Genomic DNA, 24,613 nt, shown 5'->3' on the forward strand with positions numbered 1-24,613 from the left:
CTTGGAATCTCAGCTTCCTATATGTCAAATAGATTTTTTTTGTCCTGTTTATCTTAGAAAAGTTGTGTGTCTTAGAAAATTTAAATGTGTTTGAATTTTCAAAGTCTTTGTGTAATACAGTGTAAAGTCCTGCTTGTAGAATTCCTACTTTTGTGGTTGGCAATTCCGTTACCAGTTCCAGAAATGAAAGTTAAAGGGTTTTCAGAGAGATGAGCCTGATCTGGCTGTAAAATACATGCTATGTTGCTGAATTTGGTGAAGAGCAATACCTTATACTTAATGAAGAAGTGAGCAACTCCAGTAGCTGTTGAAATTTTTTTCTGAGTCAGCACTTCTTGCTGTCTGAATACTTTTATTTGTTGTTTTTTGTGCTATTCTAATACAAAAAAATAGCTTGTCTGTTCCTTCTTTTCGCTGAGTAGGGATGAAAACTGGAACATGCATCCATCTTGCGGAGAGTGAGGAAACTGATGAATTCAATTAAGTTTCTCTGAACCATGCATATTTTGCACTCCTAGGAGCTTGTGCAGGTGTCTTATGGGAAGGTATTCATTTTGCCTCATTTTTTTCTTGGTGAAAAGCACTCATTTTAGACACTAACTACTCTGATATACTGACTTGACTGTTAGTAGGTGCTATTTACTGCATATATGTTACAGCATCAAGTAAAGAGTAATAGTTGTGGCTATCCCAAGCTACTGTAAAATGAGGCTTCTCTTTACTGTTTTTTATCATGATGATTACCCTTTGCATTCCCAAATTTGGAGCAGGTATCATCAGGCTTTCAAAAGATCCATGGAGCCTATCACAGGTTACTGCTGTGCCAAATATGATGTTGCTAGACATATACGTGGGACTGAAGGAAGAAAAATACTCAGCAATCTGCTGTAACCAAATCCAGATGGTCAAGTTTATGTTTTCTTTAAAATGCAAACTGTCTCAAATGAATTCATTAGAACCATATTGTAGCTTTTTTTTCTGATATAATTTTAGCTGCTAGGCTAAAAAGCTTGGGATTGCCAAACTAATCTCAAGTGTCTGATTATTTTCTTTCAGAAGGATTTAAACTGTTCAACTATTTTTTCTTCTCTCTACGTTCCGGCCTCGCCCTCTTTTCCCTCCTCCTCCCCCCCAACATCTCTCTCTTTCTCTCCCTCTTTCTTGCTTTCTTGTACCTCCTTCCCACTTCTATATTTTTGTTTGTGGGGTTTTTTTGTTTGGATTTTTTTTGGGGGGGGGGTGTTTTGTTTTGGGTTTTTATTTTATTTTTTATTTATTAAACCAGTGTGCATCGCTGTTAATCATTAGTTTAGGTTTCCAGAGACAGCTCATATATTGGTTTTGTCTAAGATTGATATAGATGTTCAGATAAGAGGAAGCTGTAGCTTTAATGTATCTAAACAGGACTTGTGCCTTGTTCTTATAATGGATGGGTTACTTGTTGAGTAAGAAACACTGATCTTAAATATGGTAGATGTCTTTGTCTACCTTTATTTCCAAACTATTTCCTTCTATACAATTTTTGTTATTTTGAATTTTTTTTTCAAATTTTTTTTTTTAAGATTTGGCAAAAAGTACCCAATATTTGGAGCAGCTGTTCTTATTTACTACTTTAGTTAAAGTAAGTTAAAGCTAAACCAGTTCTACCAGTTTTTATGCAAAATATTTCTGATGAATTAGATTCTTAAAGAAACTCTAGTGCCTACTACTAGTGATGTAAAAAAATTTTGTCTGAGTAAAAGAACAAGGAAACTCAAAACTATCAGCCCTTTCCACCCAAATATCTGATGGAAGAACACAAGGTGTTATTTACTGATTTTTCCTCATAGTGACTTTACTGAGAAACCAGGAAATCAAATGTCTAATGAGACAGAAACCAGCATATACTGGGACAAAATACAATACTCACTGATTCATCTGTAAAGAGACAGTGTCTGTTTTTAAACTTGGGAAACAGCAGGGTAGAAAAGATGGTTCTGAATGTCACTATATTCTCTTGGGTTTGGTTTTGTTTCTTGTTGTTTGGGGTTTTTATTTGAGGGGGGGTGTTGTGGGGGGTTTTTGTCACTTTTAAAATAAACCTAGCTTTCATCCCTCTTGTTTCATCTCTCATGAAAGATAAAGGAACTAAACTCTGTCCAATTACAAGGAGAAGAGCTCCTGCAGTAGGAAGCTCTCAGTATGTAAATAAAATTGTATCCCGTTCTTCATTACTTTTAGCAACTTACTGCCTATGCTGCTTTTAGTAAATAGTATGTCTGTTCTTGAATGTATGGGAGTGGTGCTGACATGAATAAGCTGATGTTGTCTAATGTAGCATGGCAAAGAAGTTAAGGGAGCAGGTTGTATGTTTTTTACTTCCTTATTTTTGTTCTGTTGTGAGGAAGTAATTTTGGAGAGCATTATGACATTCAAATTGCACGTGTTATCTGAACTACCAATACTAATTAGTTAATGTATTGACAAAACATCAAATAAATGCATATAAATTGGATGTCATGTGATGATGTTCCTGATGAAGTTTCTATTTGCTTACTCAAGTAATCAAATTCTAACAAATGCTGTTTTGTGCTGGGAACAGAGTTGCTTTCCCATGCTAAAAAAAAGAGCAGCAGCTGGTGTAGAATGTCCTCTTCAAAGGTGTGTGGCAGCCCAGTTCAGACTCTGGCTATTGTCTACTATTTTTTCACACCAAATGTTTTTGAATATATCAGGTGAAAAATTGTGGTCCCCCATAGGCATCATAATAGTCACACAGAAGAGCACCATCTTAAGACTGTTCACATCCCAGTAACAGGTCAATGTCTGATCTATTTCTGTTGCAGAAATTGCATTGTGTTTTCATACCAATACCACTAGAAAACAAAAGGATATGGGCAGTACCCAGGAGCATATAAACTGTCTGCCATGTACTGCGTGGTACCAAAACAGCAAGTAAAAAATCAAAGGAGAAGCAGATTATGGATGGAGTAGGGGTACTGTGGTGATACTCAAAAGTACTAGAACAGTGAGTATGCTTGGTTTTGTTATCATATATTCAGTGATTATTAACCAAAATCATCCCTTCTAAAAGGCTTCAATTTCTACATTGAATTTGAACTTAAATATATAGAGACTACTGTTTTCATGTGAGACAGTGAAATGCAATTAAACATAATAGTGTTTGGACCATGTTTGCTCTATCTGGTACAATAGACTTCCTTATTTTTCTGAAGTGCAGCTTTCAGTATTTACAGTATTGTCCAGTAGGAATCAGCACACCATTAGTTTCCACTTGTTAAATAGAAAGGAATCCTATGCTAAAGACCACAGGATCTGTTTTAGAAAAAATAAATTAAACAAACTGGGAGAAAAGTAAAGGGGTGACATAGATTAAACATATTTTAGCACTATACATCCTTCTTTCTGCAAAATAAATAAAGATGAGCTTCTCTGTAACATGAGGGAAATAGGCACCCTTGTATGCAAGATGTTTGATCTTATTTTAAAGGTAGTGAAACATCCAAGAGAACGTGACAGTGTTGGTCCAAGAAAGTGTTGTAGCTGAAGAGATGTAACGATCCAGCCTGCTTCTGGTAAATCTTTTGTATGAGAAAAGGAGAAGGAGTGAGAAGTTAGAATCAAGATGCTTAAAAAATTGTCACTTCTCCCAAAATGTTTACAAGTGCATTTCGAATGTCATGGGATAGAAAGGTCTGAGATGTTAAGTAACTTATCTCTGCCAGGAGATCTAGGAGCACAAGATAGGCATGTAGTGTAGGTTCCTGGAATCATTATAGTAAGGCACATTCCCAGAACTAAGTGGGATTCAACCAAAGAACACTTGATGGAAAGATGTTTTTTATAAGCTTGTTAAAACATGCATATGTTGAAACTTGCAGATATATTGCCATCTACTTCAGTGAACTGGGAATTTTACCATATTTTCAATGTCATGTTTCTAAAAGCCAGGTTTGCCTGACAAAACAGTTGTATTTACTGTCTCTTCAAAGTCTCTTAGGGTTCTGTTGCAGATCTGCCTGAAATATTCAGGACTGAATCCCAGAAGTTTGTAAAAAGACATCAGAAACTTTCTTCTCTTACAGGACTTCTTTGGTTTGTCAGAAAAGGAAACGTTTCATGATGATGAATTACCTGAGATGGTTTAAAACTTTTGGAACTCTTGTCAACTCACTCACTTGACTTCCTGTATCTCTCTTTGCTGGGGTTGCCAGTGTTTTCCAGGTCTTATGGGAAATGAGTGGTAAAACAAGCTCTTTACACACTGAGCGCTACTTCTAATTTCAACAAATCATACTTATTGAAATGTTGGACCCAGCTTCCAAGAAGCAGTACGGCTTCTGGTGAAGGATTTTTCTAGTAAAACATGAGGAGTCTTCCTCTAAGAAAGTCACTTCTTTCATGGGACTTGTTACTAAGAAGAAGCTTAGTTAAGATGAGAGTTACTATATGCCAGGGGATGGCCTTAGGCAGCATGAATGCTTTTCTCCAGAATGGTCTTCAGTTTTCTCCCTGGCAACTCTTTTGTGAAACAACATTATAACAAAGACCATGACAGCATAGTCAGTGCTTTTAACTTAAAACTGTACCCCATACAACTTCATCCTTCTGCCTTTTTTCTCTTCTGCCAAGAAAAAACCTGAATAGCCAGAATTAGTGCTCCTTGAATAACAGTTCACTTGCCTAGCAATTTTATTCAGAAAACAGATGGTTCAGTATGTGAATGAGGGCTGGTAGGGACCTCTGTGTGAGGTCCTTGGCAGGGTAATCTCATTCCAAAGATCTAGGTGGCTGGAATTCCCTCCCCCGTCCCTTTAATACAAATCCTTAAGTGTTAAGTCAGGCAGAAAATGAGTCTAGTCTACATTTATCTTACTGAATGGCAGTCAACTCCCGCTTAATCTTTCAACATATATTTGTTCAATGGATCAACAGATTGTGTAAGCAGCATGACGAACGGGTTTAGAAATGTGTCTGCTTATGTTTGGTTTGTACTGAACCATTGACCATTTTGTTTGTGAATCCATCATAGATTACATCTGCAGGTTACTTGGTACGAGTGAGGAGGGGAAATACTTGTTCTCACTGTGTTGAAAGGCATCTTACACAGCTGTCAGCCTCCATAAGGGAAGTAGAATTGCATCAGTACTACTTCAGATTTATTTTGAAAAGCTGGATGGATATTGCCCTGCTTTCACAAGCCTTTTGCAGTTGCAACCATACTTCTCACTGAAGATATAAGAAAAATGCAAGAACTGTAATTGCCAAATAAATACATAATAAGTTGAGAATAAGGCTAGGATTGTCATTGTGAATGTAATTTTAACTAGATCTGACAAAGGCAAGGATAAGTAATGCTAGAAATATATGTGGCATTCTTAATAATAGAAATACATTTAAAGATACCATTGTTACAACCAGTGCAAAAATGATCTAATGGTTTGTATTTAGTGATCTCTGAAAGAAAGTTAGGAAGGTGGCACTCCTAGCATTGACAGGAGTGTGGACTGTGTAAATGCATCAATTAACTCTGTCTAATCTGAAGACTGTTTTATACATAGTCCTTACGTGACTGGGGTTGCCTCATGTGTGAGATGAAAGAACAGGAGGAAGTTTCAGTGTCCAGAAACTGGTCTTGTGTAAACAGACCAAGTTTCCCAGGAAGCAGATGAAGAGAAGAGGATATGGAGGTGACCAGAGTTTTGCCAAACATCCTTTCCCAGAGGCCAGAAAGTCCCGGAGACTGAATCTTGATGTCTGCAACTTTTTGCCAGTGGCATTTGCTTTGACCTATTTCCTACCAAGGGAACATAGGCATATATGGCACAAATTTTCCTTCCCCATATGCATCTCTTTACCAGGAATGGGGATGGGCTGAACAAAAACCAAACAAAAAAACAGTCAGAAAGGAAAAGCTGCAGGTGAGTGGCTGCTTTTGGCTACTTTGCTATTTTAGGCGGTCACATTCTCATGAAAGCAGGTTTTTGGATTTTGGACTCATGGTTCTTTGCTTGATTTCTGTTAGCCTTTTCATGCATGAAGACTGAAATTGGTAGGAGCTGAATGAATTGTTTGTTGTTTGAAAGCTTAAGCTTCAGTGGAAAATATTTACTGGAGGTTTTTGGGTTTTTTTTAAGAAAGCACATGAAAAAAGTTACTTTTGGCAAACTTATGGCCCTTAATTATGTTTGTCTTTCTTTGTGGTGGAAAGTAAATTTGTCCCTCCACTATGAAAAAATTCTTCCAATTTTTAGTTCAACTGAGAAAAATAATTTCTTTCTAACCACCTCTAATGGGATTTGAGCAAACCGGTAGTGAAAAAAGATAAGAAGGAAAAAAGCAGCCTTGAGAGCATGAAGAATAATGTAGGAATGAAAAGTTGAGGATTTCTATGTAACTAGAATTGGGGCACTAAAAGAAAAATTGAACTTGTAACTCAGAGACTAGATAAAATATTATCCTCTGAGCCAGACAACTTTTTCTTAATGGTCATCCCCCAAGAGGAAAAAAAAAATCTATTCCGTATAGTAGTGCCTGGAGTATGATTTTACTAATTTTATTACTTAGTGTAATTTTTTAATACGGGTTAAGATGCTGACTGAAATTTCCCTTCTCTTCTCCTCTGTCTTAAGAAGATGTAGAGTGCTTTAGGAGTTGCTTCTAGAATACAGTGTTTTCCAAATATTTGTTCAGGGAATAAGATGGTGATGAACTCCCATGTTTACTGGAACAAATAATCATACATTGTCCTTCTGAATACATTTGCTTTTTTCCCATTCTGTCTTTGTGGGGTTTTTTGTAAAGTAAAGTGTTGGGATGGTTTGAGTACCCTCTTACTGGCCATTAAAACCTCTGAATATCACATTTTTACTTTTGTCTTTTGTTCAAGTCTTCCTCTAGACCACCTTTCTTACCCAAAACCAATAGCATTATTGCCAGTTTCTCATACTTTGGAAACAAATTAGTTAGATGATGTTAATCAAAGAAAAAAGCCTTCAATCTGCAAATATACTTACTAATGTACAGATACAAATATAATTGATATGTTCACTACTTTAACAGACAGATCTTAATATGAAATACTTGGTACTCTGCCTGTGAAGTTTAAGTGGGATTTACTGAATTATTCTACCTCTTTAATGCACTTATGTGTATATATAATAAAAACAAGAGAACAACATAATTACCTGAGACCAAAATTCATAATTTTCTCTTGGTCTACACTATCTTGCAGGCTGTCAAACTGAATTTTATAGTACAAGATATATATTAACTTGCTCATTTGCACAGTAATTCCTTTATGAATGTGTATTGCTTCCATATCAGTAACTAACTAGATCATTTGTTATTTGTTGATATAATGATTAATTACAGAAATTTGAACACCTGCTGGCTCTCTAACAAAAAAAAAGAAGTTTGCTGTTTCTAATGAAGGCTAACTGAAAATCTGATTTTTTTTTGTCAAGAAATGTGTTACCTTCCCCGCAGAAAATCTATTTTTATTGTTGAAAATGTAATTTTTTTTTCTCAGATGCTGCAGTTTTCCAGCCCCTCAGATTTCTCTCCTTCCTAGTTCTCAGAAGTCCTGGTTGGGCTTCACTGGGGGTGGCTGAGGAAGGGAACACAACCACTGTGAGCTACAAATGATGTATCACAGGAGAACTTGGTCTAACTGGGAAGAGTGGTCTGTACAGGAGATTGTGAGCATGAAATCCATAAAGTAGATTGTATTATCAATTTATTATCATTGCAAAATATATTTTTTAATTTTTTCCTTCGAAAGTTTATCTTCTTGCTCCTTTCTTCCTAATATACACGGAGTAGCTTCAAGTGGATAATGAGTTCTGTTTTGAATACTGACATTGCCATGCAAGTCCAAAATTTCAAAAGTAGATTTTAGTGTTTTTCACTTTGTATTTTGAGTGTTGTACACTAAGTATGCAAATTAGAATTTAAATTCATACTCCAGCTACTTCTAAACCATGTTATATGGCCAAAGCAACATGAATCAGCCCTTCAAACTGAGCAAAAAAATAGAAGAAGTGGCAGAAAGCAAATGCTGTGTAGCACCAATCCCTTTTCCATCCTTAGTAAGTGCTTAGGTGTTGCTGAGACAGAAGAGGTGATACTGAGGCACTAGCACATGAAAAGATGTTAGATAATGCTGTGGCTGTTTCTGAGATGCCATCTGAGTATTCTTCAAACAAATCATGTAGGGTATTCAAAGCTGCATAAGCATGGTCATCTATGCATGATATGCATATCCTTCCTACTATAAGTGGACAAGAATTTCAGCTCTAGATACTCAATTTTGTTTTTTAGGTACTGGTATTTTGTTTGTTCAAGTCACAGTCTTCAGGATGGTTTGAAATAAATATCTAAAAAGAGTTGGACTTTTCAAAATTAGGGCTTCTATTTTGATCACCTTACCTCCAAACAGGCATAAACTACCTTTGTTGTATTCTATGAAAAGGATGTTGAAATATGTTGTTTTGGTTTTGTTGTTGTTGTTTTATTTTGGGGGTGTTTGTTTTTGTTTTGGCTTTTTGTTTGTTTTTGTTTTGTTTTTTGCTTGTATGTTTTTTGTATTTTGTTTTTGTTTTTTCTGCTGCTTATCCTGTCTTATATCAGTGCTAGACTGTGTGACTAAGACAAGAAGCTTCAGTATGCTCTTTGAGGGAAGATACAGTAGAGCACAGCAGATAAAAGTGACTGGCTAAAAGCCAGCTTGATTGTAATCACCTGCTAAGAAAATGTATTGCAGACTAAAATGGTATATCCCATTTTTATATGGGATCACATTTTGATTACAATTTTAGCTTAGTTTGCAGATATAAACTAGAACAGTTTCTAGTGGTTTCAGCAACAGAAATGGGTTTGATTGGAGTCTCAAAATACGGTACTGGATTGTGCTAAAATAGAAGAGCATTCCTTGTGAAAAATCAACTTAAAGAAACATTTTAGGAGAAGACCAGTCCATGGAAATGGATTTGGGTAGTAAGCCTTGTGCCTCTCTCTGTTGCACCAACAAAAATTTGAAATCCATAACATTTTATAGAAACTATAATCTTTGGACACGATGCTGAAAGGCATTTCTGAAGGTTTTCAGGCATGCAGGGGGGAACCCTGATTCAGGATGTTCCAGGTTCACTGTCCAGGAACTGATTTCCTGAGCAGTCTCTGGCAGACTGTTTCACCACACCATCTCTCAGTCATTTCTGTCTGCTAAATGGCATGTTGCTTACCAGTCTTCTGTAGTGTGTTTTAAGACTTGCAGCTAAAATGCCATGTGAAAGCTAGGTGGTACTAATCTATGCTGGCAGCTTGTTAAAGTGTCGTTGTTTTAGTGATGCTTTTGTAACCACTCTGATATAAATGTGACAAGTGCTAATTCTAAACACCCACATTACTGAAACTGAGAACAGCTTAGCTAAAGCACTTTGAATTTCCTTTGAATGAGGACATCTGAGTTCTGTAGTTACAGTGTCTCAGCTCTTCCTTTTACCTGAAAAAAACACCTCACATTAAAGGTCTCAGACTGAAAGACAAATGGTTGTTTTTAAAAGAGATTGGGGGAGAAATACTTATGCATGTGTTTGAGATCTGCAAACACTTTTCATTCTCTGAAGGAAGTGAAGGAATGTGCAGGGCAAGGATATTATTATGTCAATATAGGAAAAGCTAATGTCCAAGCACCAAGACTTGTGCAGTAGCACAGCTTCATTTGTGAGGGTCTCTCACCATGAGATTTTCCTGATGAGTCTGTGAAACGGACAAGAGAAAGAAATTCCTGTGTGAGAAGGAGGCCAGCTACAGGGAGGAAGTGGAAACTTACCTTTGACTGATGTAATGCCCATATGAAGTAAGTGATGCCCTTTTCTTCCTTAAGAGGGAAGAGCTTTACACAACAGTACTTGAAGTTGACACCATCAGTGTCCATTTTAAGCAGTAGCGTTAGTCAGGATTTGTAAAGAAAATGCATAATTTTCAACTGACTTTTACTTATGGGGCTTTGTGTGGTGAAGATGGGAAAACACTTAAATGCCTGGCATCAAATTACAAGAAAGTGCAAGATGTCAACCACATTCTCAAGAATCATTTAGCAAACAAGCACCTTGCTAATGCTGGTGATTCTGAGAAGGTCAAAGGCCCCTGTATAACAAACAGCAGAAAGTGTTTGGAGTGGTAGTAATGTTGTGCACCTGCAAACAAAGCCTGGTATAGTGAGAGAACAAGAGGTGAGTGAGTGGTCTTCAAACCACTAGGCAGGCTCACAGCTATACTTTGAAAGTTTTGCAGATTACAATATGGCTGCAGCATAACTGTCAGAAAAGAGTGCAGAGAAAGCTGTTTCGCACAGGAAAAGAAGGAAGCTTATACCAGGGAAGTGTAAGTCACACCATCTGGGTCGTGCATTTCTGCAGATACTGCAGAACTTTCTTTGAACAGTAGAACTGCAGAGAAAGTGGGATTCCTTTTCCCATCACAAATCTCTTCATCTTAAACAAGATTAATATAAAAATACTCACTGAGCTGGCAGTGATTAAAGTGAGTTTACCATTATTATTTCTAGGCTATTATACCATGAAGTTCATAAACACTTCAAGGTGGTCTGTGAAGAGACAAATTAAAAGAAGCAAGGAGAACAGTAATGAAGCTTTATCCTCTTTGGCAAAATTTTCACTTAGCCTAGAAATATTGTTTATGCAGTGTCTATCTATCTATCTATCTATTCTCTATCTATCTATCTAATTATTTTTAATTTTTTTTTTCTTTTAACCTCTTAGCCCATGAAAATATCCTAAAGGGAGTGTATATTTTGGTAGAGAACACTATTTTGCTTTTGCTGTTTTCTTTTTCTTCTGAAGAATGTGATGCAGTTATTCTGTACTCTTACAGCAATTTTCCCTGACACTCCAGGTAAATCTTCCTGTGTTTTTTATTTCTTCATGTGATATACAGTTTTGTTTTTGCAGTTACAATTAATTTATCTCCATGAATCACTAGAGATCAGCCAGACTAAACTATCAGCATTAAAGTCTACCCAGCAGTGGCACTCTTCAATATAATACAGAATACTGAACATACCACCTCATACAACCCAAGTGAAGTAATAACTATGTTAAAGTGACAGATCTATCAAAATAATTTACAGATTTTTATGTTAGAATCTATAAATGGCCAGGTTATTTTTTCCTCATGTAGCTCTTTTATAATTAAAGTGTTGTGAATTTTTTCCTGAAGTACTAGTTATATTGAAAAAAAATGACAAGTCATCCCCTTTAAAAATACAGGAAATTATTGGATTAAAAAATCTGAGGAACTCATTGGAATACAGCATAAGGAAGGAAAGACACATTGAAATCCTTCTGGTTCACTTTTAATGCATTTTTCTGTAGAAAATAGTTTCACAGTTAGGAGTTCTTTTGGGAACTAGTTTGGTTTTGGTTTTTTTTTTAGGTGCTTAGACTTGCTTTTTTGAGATGAAAGCCATACAGTGAGTTGGCATCTTGTTCTTCTGAACTGGGACATGTCTTACAGAAAGACATGTACTGTCAAGGACAGGAGTGAGAGCTGGGGGAATTTGAAGCAAGAGGAGCATACTCAAAGGCCTCAGTCTCAAGCTTCTCCTCAGGACTACTTTTAAACTCTAGAGGAGTATGGAAATTCCCCTATGATATCTTCAGGGTAACTGAAGTATCTTAGCGAGACTTCTGATAAATACCTCTAAATAAATTTATTTGTAGTTCTTGGCCACAGCTGTCCTTTTGAAGTATTTTTCCTATTTCTTTTCTACTGCAATTTATACAATGTGGTAATTTCTTGGATAATTCAATGAGGATTTATTGTGTAATTAGTCTGCAGGATTTTATTATGCTTATAGATAACTTGTTCTATAATATTTACTTTCTCTTGTTCTACTATTTGCAAATCTGGGTAATATTCACTGAGGTCAGGGAGAGGCAGTGTAACCCTCATGTAGCATCAGCTATCAAGGAGACAGATGATGGGTGACTATTTTTCAGATTGTGGGATTTTAGGTTTTATGACTTCAGCTGTGCTCTCTGCTGCTGAATCTCGTCCTCTGTTAAACAGTTATAATGATTCCTTGATGCATCAGTGTTATGATGAAAATGAAGCAGTGATTCTCAATAGATGGGTAGGATGGCCATGAGGTCAGGCAGTGATAACTAATCCAATTGCATTCTGATCAGCAGGCAAAACGTTCTTTAACAGTGTAATGCTAGTCATTGAATTATTATGCATGATATGTCCAACTGTGTGCAGGGAATATGGTGTATTTGTAAAGTTGTGGTTCACTATGGGTTTTAAGTGAATGGAGAAGCCAGAGTGGGAGGGAGGGAAGTGATGGGGCAGATTCTAAGGCTGCATATGGAGGAGAGTACTGATTAGTCATGTCTAGTCGACAAGGAGACATGTGCTTCTCCCTCCCCAAACTTGGATTTATTTTTATTGTTTTGGGCTTTGCAATAATCTTGATCTCTCTCCTTCTGGCACTGCTTGTACCTCTGAGTAATGCCTATCACAGACATATGGTCATAAACACCAAAATGATCTTATGACTAAATCTAACTAGCCCTGGATCTCTTCATCTATCCAGATGGCCACTGCTGGCTGTAAGTCAGCTTGTTGCCAGCTGGCAGCTCTCGCATCTTCTCTGGGACGCACAGTGGACAGCAGAGGTAGAGCAGCATAAAGACCTTTTGCAGAAAATAGTCTGAGTGCAGAGTATGTAGGTGGATGACTCTGCACACTGTAGTGAGGTGACCCCTTTCATGAGATGACTGCTCCCTAAAATGTCCCTTCTCAAGATATGCATACTGGTTGCATCAGCTTGGTGTGAGCAGGTATGGGAGGCCACAAGGACAGCTGCCACCTTTCCCCTGAGGCACCAAAGGAGGAGTAAATAGTGCAGCCAGACAAGCTAGGTGCTGCCTTCAGCAACTGAGCTGTGCAAGTGATCTGTGGGCCCCCCTCTGGTTATGGTGCTGCTGGTGGCATATCCACTATTGGCCACCAGAGCTGCTTGTAGTGCTGCTGGCCTGCCTTGTACCAGGTCACCTAGACAAAATCTGTCTCCTCTCTAACATTCAGGGTAGCAAATAAAAAGGTCTTAGTTCCCTCTTGCATCAGACATCTGACAGATCTTAGCTGCCTTTACCAATCCAATAGCTTTTAGAAGAAACTGAAGAAGATCACAAAGGTGTGATCTGACCCCTGTGTTAAAATTCTTATGTAAAGAACAACAAATGGACCAATGTGAGAATATGAGTAGTCTGCACAGGGAGTACTCTTGTTTCCCCATGGTTTCCATACTGTGGTGATTGTCTACTTCAATAGACAACAGGATAATAGAGCTGGTCTAAAAGTCAAAAGTTCTGGCCCAAACAGTAAGTAGAGGTGCCAAAAATTCCCACAGAAAGGCTTGGTATTTGGACCAGTTTTCTTTAATGTCTTTAGAAATGATCTGGATGAAAGGATCAAGTGCACCCTCACTAAATTTCCAGATGACACTAAATTGGGAGGGAATGTTGATCTGCTTGACAGTATGAAGTTTCTACAGGGGGACAAAGAGAGGCTGGATGGGTAGGCCAAGGCAAATTGTATGATTCAACAAGGCCTAGTGCCAGGTTATTCACGTGGGTCACAACAACCTCATACAGTGCTACAGGCTTGGTGCTGAAAAGCTGCCCAGAGAAAAAGGACATGGACATGAGTGCTGTGTTCAGTTCTGGGCCCCTCACAACAAGAAGGACATTGAAATGAGTGAGTACAGAGTGAGTACAGAGAAGGGCAACGAAGTTGCTGAAGGGTCTGGAGGACAAGTCTTATGATGAATGACTGAGGGAACTGAGGTTGTTCAGCCTGGAGAATAGGAGACTGAGATATGACTATATACCTGAAAGGATGTTGGAGCAAGGAGGTCTCTACAACTACCTGAAAGGAGGTTGGAGTAAGGAGGACATTGATCTCAAGTAACAAGTGAGTTACTTGTTATTCACTTGCTAGGAGGAGAGGAAATTGTTTTGAGTTGTGCCAGGGGAGGTTTAGGCTAGATATTTGAAAAATCTTCTCTGGGAGGACTGTCAAACACCGGAACAGTCCAGGGAACTGGTCCCTGGAGTTGTTTAAAAGACACATGTATGATGCTGAGGAACATGGTCTAATGGTGGAATTAGCAGTGCTGCATTAACAGTTGGACTTCATCTTTAAGGTCTTTTCCAATATAAATGATTCAGTGCTTCTCTATATATACTGCAATCCTCTCGTGGAAGTTTTTTAGTGCCACAGAAAGGGTTGGGGGCTTGGCATATTGTTGAATCATTGGAAACAGGAATGCATTATACGATTAAAATGATGTTTACATCTTACTAGGACGTTCTGAGAAAATAAACTATTTATAAATACTTGATCACCCCACCATGAAAGCTAGAGATATAAAAAGTAGTAAGAATATATATTGCCCATATATTTATTCCTTTGGAAATGCCTCCTTTCTTTGGCAGATGTGGCTGAAGAGCCACTCTTTTCCCAAAGCCTAAGTGTTACAATAAGCAAATAAAAAGATGAATGCTGAATTTTACTGCACACTGTAGTTATAGGATCTCATGTTTCTAGAATGTTATGGTTACATGATGTAGATGTAGATGTAGGTTATTGTGTCTGTGTTCAGAGAGAACAATAGAATGGTGTACTTTGAGTCCAAAGGTCAACTGGAGGAGAGTTGGAGGAGAGTAAAATGAATTGAGAGAACTTCTGCAGCATGCTAGATACTATTATTTCAGAATTTTCTGTACAACATCAACTGTTCTAATTTATGAGATCATTTAAGGAAAAGTTTTTGAGGTGAGTTTGCACATTTGGATTTTACAACTAAGTTATCCCTACCTAACACACCATACACAAGTGTGCACAACAATTTATATTATGATGCATTGTCTTTGCTGATATGATTCTATATCTGATATGATTCTATAGTTCTGTGATATAATGGTTTTATTGTTAATGGTACTTATATTCTTATTCTAGTAGATTTTTAGGTAATGGGTTCTAGCTATCTGAGATGACAGCTTTCTTTAGTTAGGGCTACAGCATTTTGTGCATTTACTGAATTTTGTGCCAGTTTAATCTGAAGAATCAATCAAATACACTGAGATAAAATATATGTTACTGATTAAAGCAAGAATTAAGAACAAGTGTGAGTGATACAGACATCCATGTTTTTCTGGATGAAAAATCAGCCTAAAGAATAATGGAGGAGAAAAGAACATAGTCAGACTTCTAATGAGTGCATTCACACTTGCAGGTATTTTTTATGTTAAATCCTATAAACAACATCAAACTTCATTTCATTGGAGGTAGGAGAGCTGTCGGAGCATATTCCAGTTTTGAAAATCAGATTATCTTTTTCCCTGTGACTAAAATGTGAATTATTTTGAATTATTTTGTACCTGAGGTTATAATTTTGAATGAGCAAGAGGTACAAGAATTACATGCCTGTTGTTGATGTTATGAGAATAATTTTTTGTTGTTGTTGTTAAATGCACAGTAGTTTTATGTATGCTCTATTCACACACATAATTATTTAATGTGCCAAAAATAATAATAAACACAATACCATAGTCAAGTATGCAGTCATGGAGAAAAAGCAAAATAACTACCTATACCCCTCGCCAAACTGTGCATCTGTAATGCCCGCTATGAGTATACTGTTAGCCTTGCAAAAAGATATTTCTGGCTTGGCAAATGTTTTTACCCATTCACCTCTCTTGTCACCATCATTGTGTTCCACTGTGGATTGCCTGAAGAAAAAACACCTAGTAATACAAAGGTTAACACCTAAAATCCAATTTTGCCCAGGCCTTAGGACATACTGTTATTCTGTCTGATCTCTGTTACTTGTCTGTCATGCTAGGGAAGCTTTTAGCTGTGCAAACTTTCGTAGTCTAATGGAGAGAGAAGCTTCTCAGTCTGTTTCCCCTGTTTTTTGCTATTCTGTCTTCTATTCCCTCAGATTTTCATGCCCCATACTTGCTGTACTCTCCCAGTATATCTACTTGCATCTGGTTTCGAAGGAACCATTTGTCTACTTTTGCAGTATAACTTTGCATAGGAAGGGAGTACACATCCATAAGTACAAAGGAACTAAATAGTTCCCAATTTTAGTGGGGAAAAAAAAGAATACTTTACGGAAATTAAATCTTTAACAATTTCTATGTCTAGTTTTCTGGTTTTTGAGGATAAGTGAAAACTGTACTTTGCAGAGGGCAAATTAAATTTAATTTTGCAAGTGGATGTGTAGAAGGCTTTTGGAAAGAACAGGGTTCCCATACCTACCCTCCTAGTGAAATTCATCATCTCTTCTGCAAGAGATTGAAAGAGGCACATTAGATGTGAAGGCCTTATAGTTATGCCAGTTTTTATCCCTTGCATCCTTTAACAGAGTGTAATACACTATGAATGTATGTGGGCCCAAAGTGTTTGTGCACTGAGGACTACTAATAAGGTGGCAGTATGACCTACATCTGATTCTGTAATATTTTTTCACTTTATCCTTCCTACTAAGAAGTATAGGAACCAATGCTTGTTTTACTGCCTTCTGAATCTAGATTTTTCTTCTGATGTGTGATACAACACTTTATTGATTAAAAAAAGTCATTGTTCTGGGATTTGATGGCTAGTAGACATAGGAAAACAAACCAGAGTACCCTCTAGAGAAAATGCTAAGATCCTTCAGCACAGAGTTTGTACCAGGTATTTACTGCTCCTTCAGCATTAATATTGTTATTTTTCCATCCAGTTGGATTATTTACCATCCAAACTTTGCTGTAACATTACATATGCTGGATAATGCCTTGTCATATGACAGCAGCTGTAGAGTATGAGAAAATGAAGTCTTTAAACCTAAAGGTAAGACATTGCATGTTTTTTCTCTTCTGTGTGAGCTTGGGTTTTTAGCCCATGCTTGCTGGATATAGTAAACATGCATCAGAATTCCTTGGCCTCAGAAACAGTGAGGATGGCCACAAGAAGAAAAGCTTGTTTGTATTTAAGTGTCTCATTCTGCAACCAGTACTTTCTTAAACTAAGGATGTTGAAGAACCCTGAGCATGTTGTCCAACTGAGCAGTGAACTGATTGTGGAAGCATGCTTAGTACCCCTCTGATTTAAGACAGATGGAAGAATCATCACTTTTACATCTCCAGGATGCCCTGTAAATGTCCTCTGGAAATAATCCAAGTGGATGTGTCTGAAAGAAAGGACATTTTCTCACTTAAGAGAGTTTAAAGGAGTCTGCTGGCATGGTACTATCAACAGGCATGAGGTGTCATGAGGTGTCATCTTTGCCACGTGAACCAGGCTTCCCTGGGAAAGTCTGTTCTCAATAAGCACATCAGAAACCTGTTGATAAAAAGAGCATTGAACTTTCTTATGGTACAAATACTTGCTGGTTAATTAATTTCAGTTATGATGTGCCAGATTAACAAGCAGAGAGTTTGTCCCAAGAGAAATACTGTGTTTTATTGAAGGTGACTTTTTGCTATGACTCACTGTGGGAACTGTTATTGGAGAGTGGAGAGGAGTGTTTTTTCTCACTTTTGCTGCAATGAACTTCCCACACTTTGTTTGACCAGTTTTGTGAATCACAAAGGTGAAATTTGTTATTGTTCTGTTGTTTGTTTTTTTTTAGTGTTGCCAGAAAGTAAAATTACTCAAAAACCTGAACTAATTCTTGGGAGAAGAATCATGTGGGTATGTGAAACTGCTCCTTTTATTTACTTTCCAGGTATTCTTTGCATTGATAGATGGCCAGTAATGCAATGGAAGGAGTCTTTGGCATTTTGTGTAAAGGAATAAAAAAAAAAATTAGCTTATACTATTTAGAGTGGCTGACTACATATAGTATATACTGAATGAGTTACTTCTAGTCTCACAACTGAATTTCACACCAAAATCTAAAATGTGAAAACTCACAGATTTTTAAGAGAAGGGAAAGAAAGAAAGGGAAGAGAATGTTAGATCGTGTATTTTAATACATACCCAATGGAGTGTTGGTGTTTTTCTGTGCTGTTCATTTTTTACATTTGTATATATTCTAAATGTTTAGAAAGGCAAACATTATATGATCATACAATTTGACGTTTTTTATAAATGCAGAAGAGCAGTCATTTGCTTGAAGGTATACTGCTTGTATTTAATCCTGTTCTTAGCCCTAAAGTGGTGTGAATGTAAGTTGACTGTAAATAAATGTTAATAGAATCATGACCACATTGATATTAGTCTGTAAATTATTGTACATGTAAATTGCCTGGTGTAGCAGTTAAAACAAGGTCAATGTCAAATCATACTCTTAAGAGTTCTTTAAAAACCTAAATATTTAAATGACTGAAAATGTACTGTTGGTTTATTTCTTTACTATGGTAAAGTCCTTATGTTGATAACAGTTATTCTAATTGTTGCATAAATATAGGAACATAAGTTTCAATTAAGGATGTGTGTCAGAATAGAAATTATAGTTACTGTGCAAAAGCGTACAGAGATGACAGTAGTATATGTTGTTTATCTGTTAAAAAATCAACACATTACTCAATGCGATGTGAAGCTGTTTACTGAAGGAAATCTTCTGTGCTGCTAGCACTTAGCAAAGTTTCTGGTTTTGATAACTTTCAATACATCCAGTTTTAGTGATGATATTACGTGCTTAGTGCTCCCCTCTGTTTTAAGATCATAGCTACTGAAGTAGGATTTGACTGTTTTATGCAAACATACATCATATTTGTGTTTTCCCTGATGTGTTTTATAGAAGACAACTCAAATTTTATTTCTAGCATTTGGTTTGATTCTAATGTTATTTTAGTCTTCCTGGTAATTTCACAAGTGTTAACATGATTACCCTGTAGTGGATGGATGCAAATCCATCCTTATCTGTTGCTATATTATTCTTGAGAAGATGAGGTGCCTGATAAATGTCTTATAGCAAACCTTAATTTTTAAAAATGTTTAAAAATGTCTAAATGGGCAATGGAGGAGCATGCCATGGAGTTTATGAGTGTCAGTCTAAGTTAGGTTATGAATATTTTTCTGGTCCTCTTTTTGCTATGGTGACGGCGAGGTAAAATACAGACCTTCTCCTCCATACCATAAAGTACAAATGCAGCTGTGTAATATACAAAGTCAAATGCCAAGGACATAATAAGATTTTGCTTTCCAGAATTATAAATAATTTAATCAGACTAATGACATTGCTCTACCTGAGGGATTCTATAATTAGTAGATTATTGAAACAGCATGCAAGTTATCTACCATTAGCACCTGGAGGAATTCCTGTTGTCTTAAACAGTGGAATCAAATTATATGAATATTCCTTTCATGCAATCTGTAAAGATAATAAGCCTCTGGCATTTTGTAAGCTATATAAATCCATGGATTTCACATTAAATATTTAAAGCATAGGAGGTGGTATTTGTTAGAATACTGATAAAGAGAGTTCAACCATTACAGCTGCCTTTTTCATTTGGTAAATCCCTTTTTGTTTGAGTTGTTTTTAAGCTCTTTAAATTTGTTTTTTCTTTTATCTGTGTATTTTTCCAGTTTCTCTGGAGGTGTGTGGGTTTTTTTTTTTTAATATATTTTGTATTAAAAACACTCAAAATATTTTTACAGAAATTTTATTCTTTTGATACAGTGAAGGATATTCAAACCAGGCGTGTATACAGATGTGAAGCTGGCAGATTTTTTTTTAAACATGAAAGAAATCTTGCTTGAAATACTTAGAAAAGAGTGCATATCTTCTGAGTGTATTTGCAAAACAGAAGCTGCTTCGCTGATGCATTCTCTCTTCTAAGAGTTTGTTTGGGATAATACTGGGGATGGAACACATCAGGGTCAAATATATGTTAACATAACATAATGAAGATATTGTAGAGTTCTTGAAAAATACAGGACATAGGGAACACGGCTTGTGTCTCAATAGAATGCAGAGTTGAACAGAAATTTATGAAGGTTATAAAGATCTGGTGACTCAGTCTGAGGTGGCCACTTAACAGTTTCAGTCATCTGGCAATTTAAAGTGAAAAAATTTGGTAGGAGATGTCCCTTTGTTTTTAATAGATTGCCTTGTCAGGCTGGAGCTGCAGCCAGGATTACAGATGACCTCTGAAGTTCTTAGAATAGATTATGGTTTGTGTGCAGGAGATGATAATGCAGTTAAAAAAGATTTACGTAATAGTTCTTCAGAGAGCTTGAGGTATTAACACGGGGTCATAAATTGGTAGGATTTACAACTAAGAAATTACTGTACAGGGAGAGTCCTTTCATTCCAATATGTTTTTCCCCCCAGGCACTTGCTGATGTTTAAGTGAAGAGATACCTGATGAACCTGCCAGGCAGCTGAAATTACAGTGGCACCTGTGGTGTTAACAACTCATCTAGCTTTAATACAAGCCAGGTATTTCCCATGTAGATAACTGAGCTTCTACTTATAGGACATATGTCAAAACTTTGTCACAAGGAATTTTTAGTCTTCAGGATAAATAACAAACTGAAAACTATTTTTACTCTTCTCAGCTTTATGGGTGGTCTGAGTAGATGGTTTCTAGTTATTTGAAAGTATATTAAAAATGCCAGATGACCTGTCCCTATCAGTGCATAGATATTAAGTCTCTGTAAATATCCCATATTTAAGTTTTTACAGTCTTCTTTGGGAGGTCCTTGACACCTAGGTAACAAATGCATTATAAATTATTGTATTACCACTACTAATAGACATTTTTCAGTATTTGATTAGAAAGATTTAGATTTATGAGGAAAGAAAAGAAAGGGACTTCAGTGATGGTATCTGAGCATCCATCTCCTCAGCACAGTTCTCAAAGAAATCAGAGAAGGAATTTTTTTTATTTTTTTTTTAATAACCCTCTACTCCCACCCACCCCAAACCTCCACAAAGCTTTAGACTGGAACACCATCTATCGTTTCACAGACTCTTTCACTGACGAAAGTTTGTCTTAAAGTATGTGCTGTTTTCTGGTGAGGACAACCACATCAGAGTCTAAAGCTTTAAAAGTCCTGGAGCCCAAGTATTGGTTTCTTTAAGAGTGTAGAGAAAGAGGGGTACTTGAGACATTTGGATTGTTATGTCCTGTCACTAGTATTTGTTAAAACATTTAGAAAACACACATCATACTTCTTTTTTCTCCTTAACCTACCTCTTTAGAAATAATATTGTGGTAAACTTAAACTCAGTAAAATGGGGCACTCTCTAAGCTCACTGAATTCTTATTTCTTGATCTCACTGTGTCAGCAATGAGATTTTCCTAGATCAATATATACATCTATGTTATTTTGGTTTCCCTTTCTCTTAGCCTGCAAATTCAATATGCAGTTCACTGAGATCATTGACTCATGTTCCACTCTCCCAGTCCAAGGGAAATTGAATTGGGCTGAAGTACCAAAGTGCAGATTTTGTAATCCCACAAGGACTGTAGAATGGTTTAGATAGGAAGGGACCTTTCAAAGATCATCTAGTTCCAACTCCCCTACCATGCCAAAGCCACCTCCCTCTAGACCAAGTTACTCAAAGCAAATTCAACTTCTTCCTTCATAAGCAGGCATTTACCTGATTCAGCCAGGTTTAAAAATGCATCTGTGGAAGAGAATGAAGACTATGACTCGATGATTTTGGATGTTGAAAATGTAAAGCTAGTTTCTTGCTGTGCAGCCTGTAATTTGGCATCTGCAGAAACAACAATTGAAGACTTTTCTAAAAGAAAGTTAAAAACATCTCACTAAAGCTTGTTTCAAATTTCATACAAAGGATGAATTTTGGGAAATGTCACATTATTAATCAGAGCAAATTAGACAAGTCTGTTTTATCAGTCCTTCTAATTCTAGCTGAATGAGCTTTGGATGCATCACTGCAGTGGGTTATAATGTATCTGTCTTAGCTTATTATCTTACTGGTTAGATAAGCCCCCTTGTTACATCTACTGCCCAGATGCAGTTAATATTTTTCCTTTCCCTTGGGTAGCCAAAGACTGATATTTCATGATATTGTTCTGATGTCTGAAGCTTCTGACTGTCAATTCAGACCTTATACACTTTGTAGGAGAGAGCTTATTCGTTATGAGGCTATGTCTATTTGTGGATGCTCACAGGGATGTATTTATATGGCTTTTCTTGTAAGCTTGTTTAGCAAGTATGAGAGCCTGATTGTTGATAAAAGGGCCAGTTTTACAACTGGCTTTACTGGAATATCTGTTCTCACAGCCACAATTTGCTGATGAAACTAACCTTAAAAGTATTTTTTTCTCTGCACTTCATTTTCCACTTCATCATCTAGCCATTCCATTTCCTGATGTACAGTGGCAGTAATGTATGTTGTCATTCACCCTTTCAAAGACACAAGGATGCAGTGCTACAGGCATTTGCACAAACCATTTTATCAGGCTTATTTAGGCCATGGGAGCAAGAAGACTCTGATGCTACTTTCAGCCCTTACGTTATGCTTGTGTACTGATACTTAGCTCTGATGCAATAATTTGCAGCTTACTTGGGTCTGTACTGCCGGGTTTGGCCTGCTTTCAGTGCTTCCTGAGGCCTGTTAAAGATTGCTGTTTGAGGGAGGTCTGGTGCTTTTCAGCAGCACAGTCACACGTGTGGCCATCCCATGTAGTTAGTTGCTGGGTGTAAAAGCTGTGATTGCATTTGCTCTTCAGCTGTTGAATGGTTGAAGCCTGTTGTTGATCCAAGCCCCTGGCAGCTGTTCCTGACCTTTGGCTTGCATCTTGGCTCTGGCTTCAGGCTCTTGGATCTTATCCTGGCTCTGGTTCCTGCCTTTTGGCAGCTTGTTTGGTTCCTGTCTTGTGCTTCAGCTTCAGCTTGTATCCTGGCCCTGGCTCCAGAGCCTTGGCCGTAAGGTGGGTTCCTGAGTTTTAGTGTTTACCCCTATCCCAGGCTTCATTCTGAGTCGGCTGTGCCCTTGTCTCCTGCAGCGAATGGTCTGCAAACATTTAAAAAGATTGGGATTTTGTACAGGGAGGAAAATGTAATTGTTGAGGAAATTTGTCTCTGGGAGACTGTGCTCCATAGTCTGTCCCTGAGATTCACAATCTTGCCTCTTTACAAAGAGAGAGGTGCTGTTCTTATTAAAGTTGAAAACTGCTAAATATTTTTCCCTTGTTTTTGAAATATGTCAGCATATGTAGTCTTAAATGCTGTTTTACTCTCCGTTTATATGAAAGGAAAAAGAAGCCATTTTGGTCTCCAGGAGTGTATATTTGGGCTTTAAGCCTTTTATTCAAAGCAGAGAATGAAATTTAAAACAAGTGAACTAACAAAAACAACCAAGGCCCCAAAAAACAGAGAAGAAAAAGCAGTTCTCTTTTGAGAAATGTATTCTCAAATTGTTCAGTTTTCTTAGCTTTTTGATCCAGGAAAGAGTGAGAGAAAAAGAGGAAGAAGAAAGACTTCAAAGAAAAGGAAAATTTCTCATGCATATCAACAGTTGTAACACTTGGGGTGGGGGTTCTTTTTTATTTATTTATTTATTTTATTAGTGTGATGTGATGTTTAGCTTTAAAAAATTAAAATATATGGATGTTACTCTGACTTGAGACCCAAGGTAAGATGAGCTGTGATACAGTGCTGATCTTCAGGCAATATACATGCACTATAGTGTATTGGCAGCCAGGTGCCAAGGGCATGAAATAGCAGAAAACTAATGCGTAGGAAAACTAGTCATATTGACAAAAGGACACTTACTAGAGATTTTGCAGTGCCTGTCTGTGGAGAAGAGTGGGTTTGATTTCCATTTAGATTTCAGGATGACTTCAATTATATACTAAAATAAATTAAATCAAATCAGGAATATAGCCTCATCAGTCAAGCTGTCCTGTTCTGGACCAATCTAGTGCTCATTTTTATTTGTGCAATCATCATAACAGATAAATATGGTGGGTTTTGCTCAAAACCAAATCAAACCGAACCAAAGCCAAACCAAGAATCAAACACTTCCCCCAGTCCAAAACATCAAAATATGTAGGCTTGTGACAAGGTTTTGGACAGAGCAATAGAAAGAAAGAGTTTGATCAGTGGGGATGGGAGTGACTGTGTCCTTCTGAAACCATACTAAGCTTGACAAATCTTCTAGGATGGGGGGCAGCAGTTGTAGGGTATGGGAGATGACAGACAGCAAAAGAACAAGCTGAAGTGCTCAGTACAATAGGAGAAATTATGCTTGTAACTAAGCTTTTAGAAAGAAAAGACTTTTTTTTCTAGAAGGAAGGAAGGAATGATTGCATGGAATTAATTCCAGTCCAGAAAGACACTGGGAGTTTGAGAAAGAGTGTGGAAAAGGTGGCTGATTTGTAAGACTGATATTTCTTCCTCCCATGCCAAAAATAAATTTCATTAAACTTGGACCCCAAGTTTATTCTTTAATAAATAATACATCTAAATACATCTAAAAAATACATCTATTCTCTCTTAGACCACAGAAATCTTGTTTTCTCTTTCTTGTCTCCAGATAAGGCCAAGCTGCAGCCTGTTGCTTATTAGAATTTGCTATTAAACATTTATATCCAAACTGACTGTA

The sequence above is a fragment of the Calypte anna genome, chromosome Z, assembly GCF_003957555.1.
Source record: "Calypte anna isolate BGI_N300 chromosome Z, bCalAnn1_v1.p, whole genome shotgun sequence".
In the NCBI taxonomy this organism is placed as follows: domain Eukaryota; kingdom Metazoa; phylum Chordata; class Aves; order Apodiformes; family Trochilidae; genus Calypte; species Calypte anna.